We start from the raw sequence: 13,861 nt of genomic DNA on the forward strand, positions 1-13,861 counted from the left end.
CATTATGATTTCTGAAAATCCCCCCAACTCCCCCCATTCCTGGGTTTCCCTTAGCTGCTCCATCAGTATTGAGTTTATAGGAGCCTCTTGGTGGTGGAATCCATTTTAGCATGATTTGGTGGATGTATTGGTTTTGCTTGTTATTATTAAGCACATGGAACTCAGTTGCCTTAGCAATTGTGTTGCTAGCATTGATTGGGTCCTTTTTGTTGTTGAACACATTGTTGTTCCTTGACAGCCAAATGTGCCAGAGATAGAAGGAGGCTGTCCCAGTTGAGGCAGTTATTGTACTTAACACCTTTGATATTTTGCAAAACTGATTGCCAAGGCTGGCGATTGAGAGGTAGATCGGAAGGTGGTGGAGCTGTAGATTTTGTATTGGATTGAATTCCAAAACTAGAACAACATTGGGTCGATTGGGAGAAGCTGTGGTAATAGTCCTCTTTTCTAAACCCACAAAAGTGGCACTGAGGGGGGGGGGGGGGGGGCATTCCAGTCCAATAGAGTGTAGAAGGCACCTGGTGGGTAGTCTTCTGTGAGTTAAGAGCCATATAAAGTACTTTATTTTATTTGGTGTTTGGAGTTTCCAAATCCACTTGAATTGTTGTTCTTCCCAAGGAGAGTAAGCATGAGTGTTCCTGATTAAGAAGGAGTAAGCAGTGCTGTTGGACAATTTCCCATTGGCAATGAGGCCCCAAATTAGGTTGTCCTCTTTAGTGGCTATACTGGGAATGAATACAGAGTTAAGGAGGTTTAGGATGGGGGGGGGGGGGGGGGGAGGTCAAATGACAAGATTGAGGTGTCCCAGGTGCCCATATTGTGAATTGATTCAACCTTAATATTGAGGTCATTCTGGGTTTGAGGACCTTGTATCAATTGCCCGAGGGCTGGCTGATTAGGAATCTAGGTGTCATTAAAGAAGTTGACCCTATTCCCTCTGTTAATTACCCATCTGCTGCTACATGTTTCCCAACCCTTTAGTACACCCTTCCAAATTGGTGATTTTTGGTTCACGGGGTGTCTCAAAGCTTGGGTTGGTCTGGACATGTTACAGTGCTTGTGGATAAGGACTCTGGCCCAAAGGTTGTTAGTATTCTTGTAAGCTTTCTGTTGATACCCAATTTTTCCCTAATATAATTTTCATATACAAAATACTCTCAAAATAGCATATATAAGCATAGCTAAGGTTTTGGCACTTTTCCTAATTTTTAAAAGATTTTAAAATCAACTTATTGTCCATTTTTAGCAGTACAAAAATCAATAGTTATTCCCAAAATTATCATTTTTGATGAATAACTTATTTTATTCTCATGTTTACGCCAAAATATAGTTAAGGGGATTTTTGTATATTTTTACAAATTTATCTGGTATTTTAAAGCTAAAATTGCATACAATTGCAATTTTGGCCTATTTTAAGATTAATAGCATTCCTATAATTGTAAAATTGGGTCCAATATTTTTAAATTAATGTTTATATATTATTAGTTGGTTCAGTACTTTTAATTTGTGTTTAAAATCTTTTTCTTTTTTTTACTATTTTATAAAAGAAAAGGGACAAAACTGGCTATTTAAAAATTGACCTCATTTCGTTTCAATTTGGTATTTCAATCATAGCCAAGTTTGACCCCCTAATTGACCCAATTTCCAGCCCAATTCCGGAGCAGCCCAATCCTAATTTAACCCAACCCCTTAACCCGTTTATCCAACCCGCTCGTCCTCCTTTTAATCCAGGCCGTTAATCCTTTGGATAAACGACCATGATTACCCCTTTCCTTTTTAATTCCCCACCATACCCTAATCCCCATTATTCGTTTAGCCAGCCGCCTCTGAATACCCTCCCCCTCTCAAACTCTCTCGAATGTTCTTGAAACCCTAATCGCCTTCCACCATCTTCAACCTCCAACTCACCGGAATCCATGGCCTCTCAGGCCATGGATGGCCTATACTCACCTCCCTCTGTTCTTGAATGCATGGTGTTCGAAGTTTCGAGGTCTGACCTCGATGGTGTCTGTTCAAATCTTCGCCGATTCAAGTTTCCATGGCTTCTCCGCCCTTGCTCCGGCGTATCCAAAGCATTTTGAGCCTGGTTCTAGCTTATCCGACTTAGATCGGACCTTTTCCAAGCCTTTCTCATTCTAGGGTTCCTCTGAAACCCTAACTATTCGAGGTTTTCTCTGTTTTTCTTAGATTTGTTACATATCTGTGCTCTACCTGAGTTTTCAAACGTTTTTCCTAATTTTCCTTTCAAAAATTGCTTCTTTCCGCTTCAAGGTTTTTTGAAAAACTTAAGTTATTCCTCTGACTTTTCCTTTTCTTTTCTTTGTGTGTATTTGGCTATACTATGTTCTTATGTCTTCTTTTCTGCCACGCATGTCTTCTACTGTGTTTTTGTGTTGCATGTTCTCCTACTGTGCTCCGTTCTTTTTTCTACTATGTTTCTATACCATGATCTCACATGTTTATCCCAGTGTATTTTACTGTATGTTCTTTTGCTATACTGTTCCGGTGCTCTCGTGTTCTTCTACTGTATTTCTCTACCATGTTCTTAAGTGGTACTGTTTTACTGGACCTTGTTTGAGTTCCCTTTAAATATGTTTCTTCTACTGTTTTTTTTAAGTATTATACTATCTCTTTTCTCTTCTGAACTTGTTTAAGTCCCAGATTTTTCTTAAACATGTTTTCCTCTACTGTTTCTCACTATGTTTCAAATCAGTTTCTTCACTCTGTTGTTTCGAACTTGTTGTTATATTTGTTTGCTTTCTCCTAAGTCTCTGAAAGAGACCTCTGAGTCTGTTTCAATAGCTTGCCCCCTCATCTCTGTAACTGATTCAAACTGAAACCCTAGAATTTGGGGGTTTCTTTGGTAAGTTCGATTTTGTGTTTAGACTAGGGTTTTACTTTGAAACCCCAAACTCTCAGACTCATTCCGAGTCTATAAATTGGACCTGAACTTTTTATGACTGTTTCTATGTTAATCTTTGCTAACCAGCATGACAACTCCCTCTTGTTGAATATTTGTGTGCTTTATATATGAGAAGTCCTTCTTCTAAAAAGGTTTTGCTAACTATTGATTCATTCCGAATTTCCTTTTAATAAGGTCTGATGATTGCTACTGATTTTTCTAGGTGAACCCTCTTTACTCTTTTTCCTGACTTGGTTCATTCGGACAAAGCCTGGAATTTTATTCTTTTTTGATTGATTCCCTTTCCCTATTTTTCATCAACCGTGTACCATTGAACTTTGCCTTAAATAACCTTTATGTATTTGCCCTCAATTGCATGCTTTACACAAGCGTTTGATTAATTTCTTTCCTTAATTGTTTTATACCCATTTGAATTTGAATCCCTTAATTAAAGGGAGTCTTATGTAATTGATTGACAATCAGTCTTCAGTTATTTTCTTACCTTATTTTTCTCATAACTTTCACACTATAAATACACGGCCCCTTTTTTTTTCAAAAAAAAAAAAAAAAACACACACACGATTGAACACACTTCAGACTTCACAATTATACAATTCTCTTCTGAACACATACTTAGAGTATTCTTGCTTCTTGTTTGCATTTTGGCTTTTACAAGACTACTGCTTTCTCTTTACTTGTCTCTTTAAAACTGGTATGTCCTAACTTAATTTTCAAAATCACCACAATGTGTTTACTTACAATCCTTGTATCCATGTCTATTTTTTTTTCTGTAAAGTTCAACATTTAATATGCCTATATGCTACTGCTTGCTTTTTTTTTTTGAACACTTACTCCCTATCCCATTACCCCCTATGTGTTTGTGAGTGGGGACTTAGGGCATGGCAACAAGAATTGTTGTCCATGAACTGAGTTTTGACCCCCAACCTCTAAGTAGGCTGGAGGGTGTGCCAGTATGTCTCATTGCTGGGTATGCTGCTTTGCCTGTTCTTTCCTTGTATCCTGCTTCTATTATGAACCCCCATACCCCGTTCCCTATGTATGCTGAATTAAGTTCATGGCCTGGCAGCATCCAAATTGCTGACCAGGGCTGAACCTGACCTTTAATAGGTCCTAACTCCCCAATTTAAAGCTGACAGGCTGGTCAGGGGTGTGTCAGCATCTCAATTGCTGGGCATGACCACCAACCTGCCATGGCTTTCCTTAATTCCCCCTCTATTGCACTTACACTTACTCCTAGACTCTAAGTTCTGCCCCTCTCCTATGAGCCTTGCCTTGGGACCTTGAGTTCCCTCTGAACTTGAACATTTGAGGGCTGGCCCTTCCACACTGCATCATAATCTAATTCCGCAATGATATTTGGGGTGTAAGCACTGCCTGGAGTCCATGAAGCTCCTTGGAACTTTGGCACATCCCAAATAAGAGAAAGGCTTTGGAAATCTGATATTTGGAAGTTGGTTTATTTCATGTATCAGACTAGGAGTCTGAATTAGGCTCTCCTTGGTTGTAATTTTAGTTGCTGATGTAATTTTTTTTTCTGGATTTATTCAAGTTGTAATAATTTGTAATAACTATGGGGTGTATAGTAAAAATGGGGAGGGTCTCTCATGTTATTCACGTGGGGTAGATATCATGCTTTAGGTTTTATTTCTGCAACCACAACATCTTCGTTTATGTATCTGCATATAGATATCCTGCCTATAGGTCATTTCATTATGCATTTAGAAACCCTGCCTATAATTTATTCATCCGCATTTAGAAATCATGTCTATAAGTTTATATGCATATAGAAATCCTGCCTATAAGTTATTTATTACTGCATATAGAAATCCTGCCTATAAGTTATTCATCTGCATTAGAAATCATGTCTATAAGTTTCTGCGCTTCTGCATATGCACATTAGGCAAACAGTCTATAGGCTAAAATAATCAATTGCGTCCTAGACCCCATGCTCATAAGACTCTTGCACTTAGGTAACTGTTTTAAAATCAATAACGTTTAGAAGCCATGCCTATAGGGGTAATCGTTTAAATCTGATTTATCTACAAGTCTAAAATCAGTAGTAAAATGTCGTTTAATATCTGCGAAATTTATTTGTTTTTAAAATCAGCAATCCTTCTTTGAAATCAGTAGGCCTTCTGCAATGTTAGATATCATGATTCATGCCTCATTTAGGCAAACCTGTAGGTAATTAATCGTCTATACTAGTCTTTAATAATTACAACCAGCAGGCAGGTCTAATTCGGACTTCTTATCTGAAAATATGTGATATATCAACCACCCTTCCAACGTTAAGTTTAATTAAAGACCTAACCAGTATTTGTAAGCCATGCTAAATAATTTACTGCTTTGAATGAGGAGGCCTACTTGAGCCTTAACTGCTATGTGCTTCCCCATAATCTGCCTTATGTGTTTTTGTTTGTCGCTCTAGAATTTTATCCTTTTAAACCATACAAAACCCACATCTCCCTTCCCTTTAGGACTAGTAGTCCCAAATGCCTCCGGGACTAATAGGATCGGGGCGGGTACTAGCATGCAATAAGTAACGAAACTATTCCGCGTTTAATACCTTAACGGGGTATGAAAGGGTAGATATGGATATGATGACCGGTGCGCTAATACCACGTGTAGCCCCTCTTTGAGGAGTGATTACCGGGTATTGCATTGATGCGATCCTTATTATTTGTAAGCCTAGGACCCCCATCCCTTTATTTGTTTATTTATCACTTTTTCAGAATTTTCAAGCTGTTTTCTCAAAATTCGAGTCCCTTTCTGTTTTTTTCAAACTTTAACTTATCTGCAAACTTTAATATGACAATCCTTTATATTTGAATCCCTTATTTGATTATTTGTTACTTGTACTTGAAGTCACAATTATAACATGGCCGGGAACCACACTAGTGGATCTTGAGAGGTGCCTAACACCTTCCCCTCGAGATAATTTCTAGCCCTTACCCAAACTCTGGTTCTTCAAACTCAAACCCTTCTTAGTGTCCTAATGCACTTAATCATTAGGTGGTGACTCTTCAAACTCCAAAACCCAATTCGCAAAAGGGAAAAGAGTTGTCCGCCCAAATGTCGTAAACCCGATTTCGCGAAAAAAAGGGGGCATCGACAGCATGGCGACTCTGCTGGGGATACATTCTTTAGGCTTTATTGTGACTTTATTGCTTCTTTATTGCTTTTATTTAATGTCTTTATTTCTCTTCTACTTCGAAACTGACTTGGCTCTTTGTTTTCTTTTCTTTAATGCTTTTACTGCTTTCTTTCTATACTGTTGTAATTACGAGCAATTATTGTAATCATTACTTTATGAACGTGCAAATACGTGACAACTTGTTTCATTCTTGTAATTGCATCTTCAACATTATATTCCACTCGTGCCAAACAAATACCATAGCAACGCTTACAATGAGTGGTTGCGCCCTTCCGATATTATCACCCCCTAAAGTTGGCAAAGGCGTATTTGCGGTAAAACCAGTCGATTAGCAGTGCAGTCGACGGTTACGTGCCTTTTCCTCTTGAGTTGTCCGCTCAAGGGTACCAGTCTAAAACCCATAGAAACCTTATTCTGTTTAACTGTGCATGCATCACTGTCAAACCTAGCCAAGTCAGTTATGTTGTCCACATAATGACTCTTTAAGATAGCCTTGTCCAAAGTCTACTGGGTTTCCTTGGAACCCAAACGGACACTACCACGTCTGTGCATTTATTTGGAGAACTAAATGCCATTTATGCTAATTATTGGTTTAAATAAGTCGAGTCCGACGGGGTAAGGGTCTAACACTTTGTTTTGTAGAAAATGAGGCACGAAGTCCCCAGATTCGGCATGGTAACCAACATTCACCGAAGGTTGCTAAGCTGGTGGGAAGACCTTTACTCCAGCGATCAGACTCTCGTCCGCAAGTATTTGGGAAATTTGCCTTCTCTTTTGGAAATCCAACCCGACAACAAAATCATAGAGGCTGCAACTTTATTCTGGGATAGCAACAGATCTATGTTTTGCTTCGGGGACCTTGAAATGACACCTTTGCTCGAGGAAATAGGAGGGTTAGTTGTTATTCCTTGGGAGACTCCGGGTTTGCTTATGCCAGAAATCGCAAGGGCAGGGGTTTCTTCAAGATGATGGGACTAAAACAAAACTAGACTTGACCTGTTTGAAGGACTCTTACATTCATCCGACTATCTATACGAGAGGTACGGCCATAGCAAGTCCTACCGCACTTACCCAGATGAATTTGCCCTCACCTTATTGGGGCATATCCACAGAAGGGTCTTCGTCTTTATGTTCTGCTTTTTGGGGATGATAGTATTTCCTATAAAGAAGGCTAGGATCCATACCAGACTAGCCATGGTCACCAAGACTCTAATGGAAGGGATTGGCGGGCAGCCTTTCAGCATAGTACCAATGATTGTCGCAGAGATATACCGAGCCCTGAAAAACTGTCAACAAGGGGCCAATTACTTTGAGGGTTATAACTTACTACTCCAACTTTGGCTCATGGAGCACCTCCAAAAGGGTGAATATCGACAAGAGATTCTGCGCAGGGACTGGGATGATCATATCGCCTTCCATCAGCCAAGGCGAATGAACTACATGCCTAACATGTTTGCTCAACCAGAAGATGCTAAAGGGTGGGTAGAGTTGTTTGAAAATCTGAAGGAAGACCAAGTGCAGTGGATGTTCGAGTGGTTCCCTACTAAAGAGTTCATCGTCCGATCTCGGGATGCACCATTTCTTATACTCATTGGTCTGAGAGGAACTTATCCCTATGTCCCTCTCCGGGTCATGAGACAGGCAGGAAGAAAGCAGGTTATACCAAGGGTTGACAAAATAAGTCACTTCAGGGCCGACTTTCAAGATGACGATAGTCCATACAAGTGCCAAGCTCAGCATATGTGGCACTGCAAAATCATCCTAGGAAAGGATTCCATAGAACCAGACAGGTACCATGCTGGTTATACTCCATACTATCCAAGTTGGTTGGAGGACGATCATAGTGGGTTAGGACAACCCGGGTCTGTTCGAGGTCACAGGGTCATCGACGAAAAGGCTGAAGTACAAGTTAAGTACAATCAATTGTGCAAGAGGATTCGAGAATGCGAAAGTGAGCACCAGGAAATTCAAGAAGCCCATCAAAAGCTGATTGAAGAATGGAAAGATATGGCTGTCAGCGCCAACAAGCAACTGGGGTATTTGGAGCGGGGTTTAGTAGAGCTAGAAAGGAAGATCATCCAGAGGATTGAAAACTGCCAGAATGCCGAAGGAAACGAAGGAGGACACTTGGCTAGAGCCTATTTGCTGCTGGGACTGCATGAGCTGGTGAAGCTGTTCGATGGAGCTAAAGATGCCGAGTCTGGGGAAGGTCCTTCTGGGACCAAGTAGTTGGGATCTTTTCTTTCTGCTTTAAATGTAATAAGGCCAATGGCCATTAGTGACATTTTATTTCCTGCAATTTTTAGTGTCGTTTTGGGATTCGTCTTATTTTTATCAATAAAATGAGGCATTTAGCATTATAAGTTCTCCAAATCAACTTGTCGCTAGGCCTACCTCAGGCACAACGAGGCACCCAAATTAGGACACGGTTTATATTCTTGCACTATGTGTTTAAATATTGCAACGTTTTCTTCTCATAACCTTCACTAACTTGTTACCTTGTTTTGTTTTTACTTTTGTTTTATTCCCCTCCCAAAAAGGTTAGTTCGTGCACTCTGGCATCATCATCTTACTCCACAAGATCTAAGGGCCCTCCACCTCCTCCTCCTCCGAGTCCTATCAGAAACAAGAACAAAGGAAAAATGGAAGATTTGAAAACTCGGCCGAAAGGGTAGAGGTTCCTCAGGGTATTCAGGTTTCCAAAGAAAGTGCGCCCAGCTCGAACAAAAGTTATTGAAATTTCAGGAAGAACTGGACCAAGTTCGGAACTTGGCAAACTTATCATTTTCCCTCACTACCCCAGATGTCAACTTTCCCGATGCTCAAAATCCTACACCTCCACAAAACATCCCGAAACCACAGAAACAACCCGCTCCCCATCACCACTGCAACACATGCCACACTTCGAACAACACCCCACTACTCATTCCTGAACCACTAAACTCCACAAATGATCATCCCCACAACACCCCCATATATGTGGAAACCATACCACAATATACTCAACCTATTTCAAGCACACCGGAGTATGATGACAAAGACTCTCTTATCAAGAATCTGGCCGCGGAACTCAAGAAGCTGACTAGACGAGTCCAGGGTGTTGAAGGAAACAAAGGTATCGAGGGGCTGAATTATGAGGACCTTTGCATTCAGCCAGATGTCGAACTACCCGAGGGGTACAAACCTCCCAAGTTCGAGATGTTTGATGGCACAGGGGATCCCAGAGTCCATTTGAGGACATACTGCGACATGCTGGTTGGAGTCGGAAGGCATGAAAAGATCCGCATGAAGCTCTTTATGAGAAGTCTGAAAGGAGATGCTCTATCTTGGTACATTAGGCAAGACCCCAAGAAGTGGAAGGGGCTGGGTAGGTATGGCGTCCGATTTCATGGATAGGTTCAGATTCAATACGGAGAATGCGCCAGATGTATTCTACATCCAGAATTTGAAGAAGAAACCTATAGAGACATTCCGCGAGTATGCTACTCGATGGAGGTCAGAGGCTGCTAAGGTCAGGCCGGCCTTAGAAGAAGAACAGATGAACAGGTTTTTCGTCCGAGCTTAGGACCCACAATATTATGAGAGGTTGATGCTGATTGAGGGTCAGAAGTTTTCCGACATCATCAAGCTAGGGGAGAGAATCGAGGAAGGTATCAAAACTGGTATGGTCACCAACCTTGAAGCATTACAGGCTACCAACAAGGCTCTACAGTCTGGTGGCACGTCCAAGAAAAGGGATGTGAGTGCCGTGATGGTTGCACAGAGAACAAAATCCCCAATAAAATACCAAACCTATCTATTACCCCCACTCACATATCAACCTACTCCAAACTACCAAGCAACCTCGCCCTCCTACCAAGCTCCACCACCTACTTACCAATCGTCTCCACCTCCCACATATCAGCCCACTTCACCTAAATACTCTCAACCCGCACCTGTCTACCAAGCCTACAACACTCAATCCTCTCACCATCAGTCACCTCCCACTCGCCAAAACTTTCCTAGACCTCGACCTAACTTCGATCGCAAACCTCCCAAATAATATACCGCTATTGCCGAACCGATCGACCAGCTGTATGAAAGGCTCAAAACTGCTGGTTACATCACCCCCGTCCCTGCCATAACTCCAGAAAGTCCTTCCCAATGGATGAACCCGAACAAAACCTGTGCATACCATTCCGGCATGAAAGTGTATACCATTGACGAGTGCAATAAACAAGCCTCTGGTATCAACCGTCACAGAAACTGGGCCTGAGGACCTCTAGAGGAAGATACAAGCAAAGGAGTACTCAGTCATCGATCAGTTGAACAAGACGCCAGCCCAGATTTCCATCTTAGCTCTGCTACAAAGTTCTGACGCACATAAGAACGCCTTATTGAAAGTGTTGAGCGAGGCATATGTGCCCAACAACATAACTGGAGGAGAAATGGCAAACATGGTAGGGCAGGTATTGGAGAGTCACAAAATCACTTTCCACGAAGATGAGCTGCCACCAGAAGGGCTAAGCCACAACAAAGCGTTGCACATCACTGTGCAATGTGAAGATTATTTCATCACCAGGATTCTGATTGACGGAGGGTCCAGCCTCAATATTTGTCCATTGGTGACTCTCAGAACATTGGGAAAGGGCCTGCATGAGATCAAGGATGGGGCCATCAACGTCAAAGCTTTTGATGGTTCCCAAAGGTCCACTATTGGGGAAATCAGTTTGTGTCTGCAAATGGGACCGACTTGGTTCGACGTTGATTTTCAGGTGATAGACATCCCAGCATCTTACAACTTGCTATTGGGACGACCTTGGATTCACGCCGCTGGAGCTGTAGCATCAACCCTGCACCAGGCAGTGAAGTTCGAGTGGAATCACCAAGAGGTGATTATTCATGGCGACGGTAGTAATCCCATATACAGTCGCCAGACCATCCCAGCGATCGGAGGAAGAATGAAGATAGGCGGGGAAACCTACCATCATATCGAGCGAGTCAACGCCGTAGACAAGGATAAATGGTGGGATAACAAGATTGAAAGCATATTGAATTGGTGTGGATACGAACCTGGCAAGGGGCTCGGCAAAGACCTCCAGGGAATCGCCAAACCCATCAAGCTGAAGAAACACGGTACCACTTTTGGTTTGGGATATGAGTACACCTGGAAAGAGTTTAGTGAATGGTCGCCACCATGGGCGGTCCTTACTACCCATTGGAGCATCCGATACCTCGCCTGGAGCAGACTTTCCAGCCAGCAGACGTCATATATGGGTCAGAAGAAGAGGAAGCGTTGGCGGCAATGAAGAATCTGTTCTTGGAAGACGACAATATGGACTGTTATGTCATTTTCGAGGAGGGAGGGGAGGAAGGCCCTTCCATACAAGTTGTGAGCCGAGGAGCGCGCCTCAATAATTGGTCCATCAGAACCACCAGAGCCCGGAGAGCTTTGGGGTAGCAAGGCTGAACAAAGCACCATGCATCACCTTTTACTTTTTCGCTAGTTGATTTCCTTTCCGCATTTTTAATTTCGAAAATAAGAGCTCCAATGTGCAAAACAATTATGAAATTTATCAAAGCATTTCAGTTTCTTATAAATCTCGCTCTTATTATTTTTCTATCGTTTATTTTATTTACACAGCATTACTATTACTTATCTTGATGAACCGACGATTGTGACATGCAACGAGACAACGCAACAAACGGACATAGACTCAGAAGAGGATGATATACCAGAAGAGGTCGTTAAAGAGGTTGAGGACTTTGAGAATAGGCCTAAGTCTAACTTGGACGAAACTGAGGTTATCAACTTGGGGGATACCGAGAATGTCAAGGAAACGCGCATCAGTGTTCACCTGTCACCATCAGAAAAGAAAGAGTACACGGAATTTCTAAGGGAATATGAGGACATATTCGCCTGGTCGTATGATGATATGACTGGTCTCAGTACATCTATTGTAGCTCACAAACTGCCAACAGATCCGACATGTCCGCCGGTAAAGCAGAAGCTCAGAAAATTCAAACCTGACATGAGTTTGAAAATCAAGGAAGAAGTCACCAAGCAAGTCAAAGCCAAGGTTCTCAGGGTAGTGGAGTACCCAACATGGTTAGCCAACATTGTGCCAGTGCCAAAGAAGGACGGGAAGGTCAGAGTCTGTGTCGACTACCGGGATCTCAACTGGGCCAGTCCGAAAGACGACTTCCCTTTGCCGAACATACACATCCTGATTGACAATTGCGCCAAGCACGAGCTGCAGTCATTTGTTGATTGTTTTGCTGGGTATCATCAGATATGGATGGACGAAGAAGACGCAGAGAAAACGGCTTTCATTACGCCGTGGGGGATGTATCGTTACAAGATGATGCCGTTTGGATTAAAGAATGCTGGGGCCACCTACATGAGGGCCATGACTACTATTTTCCATGACATGATACACAAAGAGATCGAGGTGTATGTAGACGATGTCATCATCAAATCCAAGAAAGCCACTGACCACATGGAAGATCTGAGAAAGTTCTTCAACAGATTGAGAAGGTACAATCTGAAACTGAATCCCGCCAAATGTGCATTCGGGGTTCCTGCCGGAAAACTGCTTGGGTTCATCGTAAGTCGACGAGGAATAGAACTGGATCCGTCAAAGGTTAAGGCCATTCGAGAATTGCCACCGCCAAAGAACAAGAAAGAGGTTATGAGTTTCTTGGGGAGACTCAACTACATCAGTCGGTTCATAGCTCAGTCCACTGTCATTTGTGAGCCAATCTTTAAGATGTTGAAGAAGGACGCCACCACCAAATGGACTGATGATTGTCAGAAAGCCTTCGACAGAATCAAGGAATACCTGTCAACGCCGCCAGTTTTGGTTCCGCCCGTACCAGGTATATAGCTATTGCTCTACCTTGCAGTATTGGATGGGGCATTCGGTTGTGTTTTGGGACAACATGACGAAACGGGGAGAAAAGAGCAAGCCATCTACTATCTCAGCAAGAAGTTCACCCCGTACGAGGCCCGGTATTCTCTATTAGAGTGCACCTGTTGTGTCTGACTTGGGTAGCTCAAAAGTTGAGGCATTATTTTTGTGCCTATACCACTTATCTCATATCGAGAATGGATCCGCTGAAGTGTATCTTCCAGAAGCCTATGCCCACGGGCAAGCTAGCCAAGTGGCAAATCCTGCTGAGTGAATTCGACATTGTTTACGTGACTCAGAAGGCAATCAAAGGACAAGCACTGGCAGATCATCCTGCCGAAAATCCCGTGGACGGAGAATACGAGCCTCTAAAGACGTATTTTCCTGCCGAAGAGGTCTCTTTCATAGGAGAAGATATCGCATAATCCTATGATGGCTGGAGAATGTTTTTCGACGGAGCAGCAAACTTCAAAGGAGTTGGCATAGGAGCAGTTCTAGTATCAGAAACAGGTCAACATTATCCGGTGTCTGCCAAGCTCAGGTTCCCGTGCACCAACAACATGGCCAAATACGAAGCCTGCATCTTAGGGCTCAAGCTGGCCATTGATATGAACATTCAGGAGTTACTAGTGATCGGGGATTCAAATTTGCTCATACATCAGGTCCGAGAAGAATGGGTAACGAAGAATTTCAAGATAGTCCCTTATCTACATCATGTACAGGAGTTGAGGAAGAGGTTTACAAAGACAGAATTCCAGCATGTTCCCAGAGTCCAGAATGAGTTTCCCGACGCATTGGCTACCCTATCATCTATGATTCAGCATCCAGATAAGAACTTCATTGATCCTATCCAAGTAAAAGTTCATGATCAGCCAGCTTACTGTGCTCATGTCG

The sequence above is a fragment of the Nicotiana attenuata genome, unplaced genomic scaffold (genome assembly GCF_001879085.1).
Source record: "Nicotiana attenuata strain UT unplaced genomic scaffold, NIATTr2, whole genome shotgun sequence".
Taxonomy (NCBI): Eukaryota; Viridiplantae; Streptophyta; class Magnoliopsida; order Solanales; family Solanaceae; genus Nicotiana; species Nicotiana attenuata.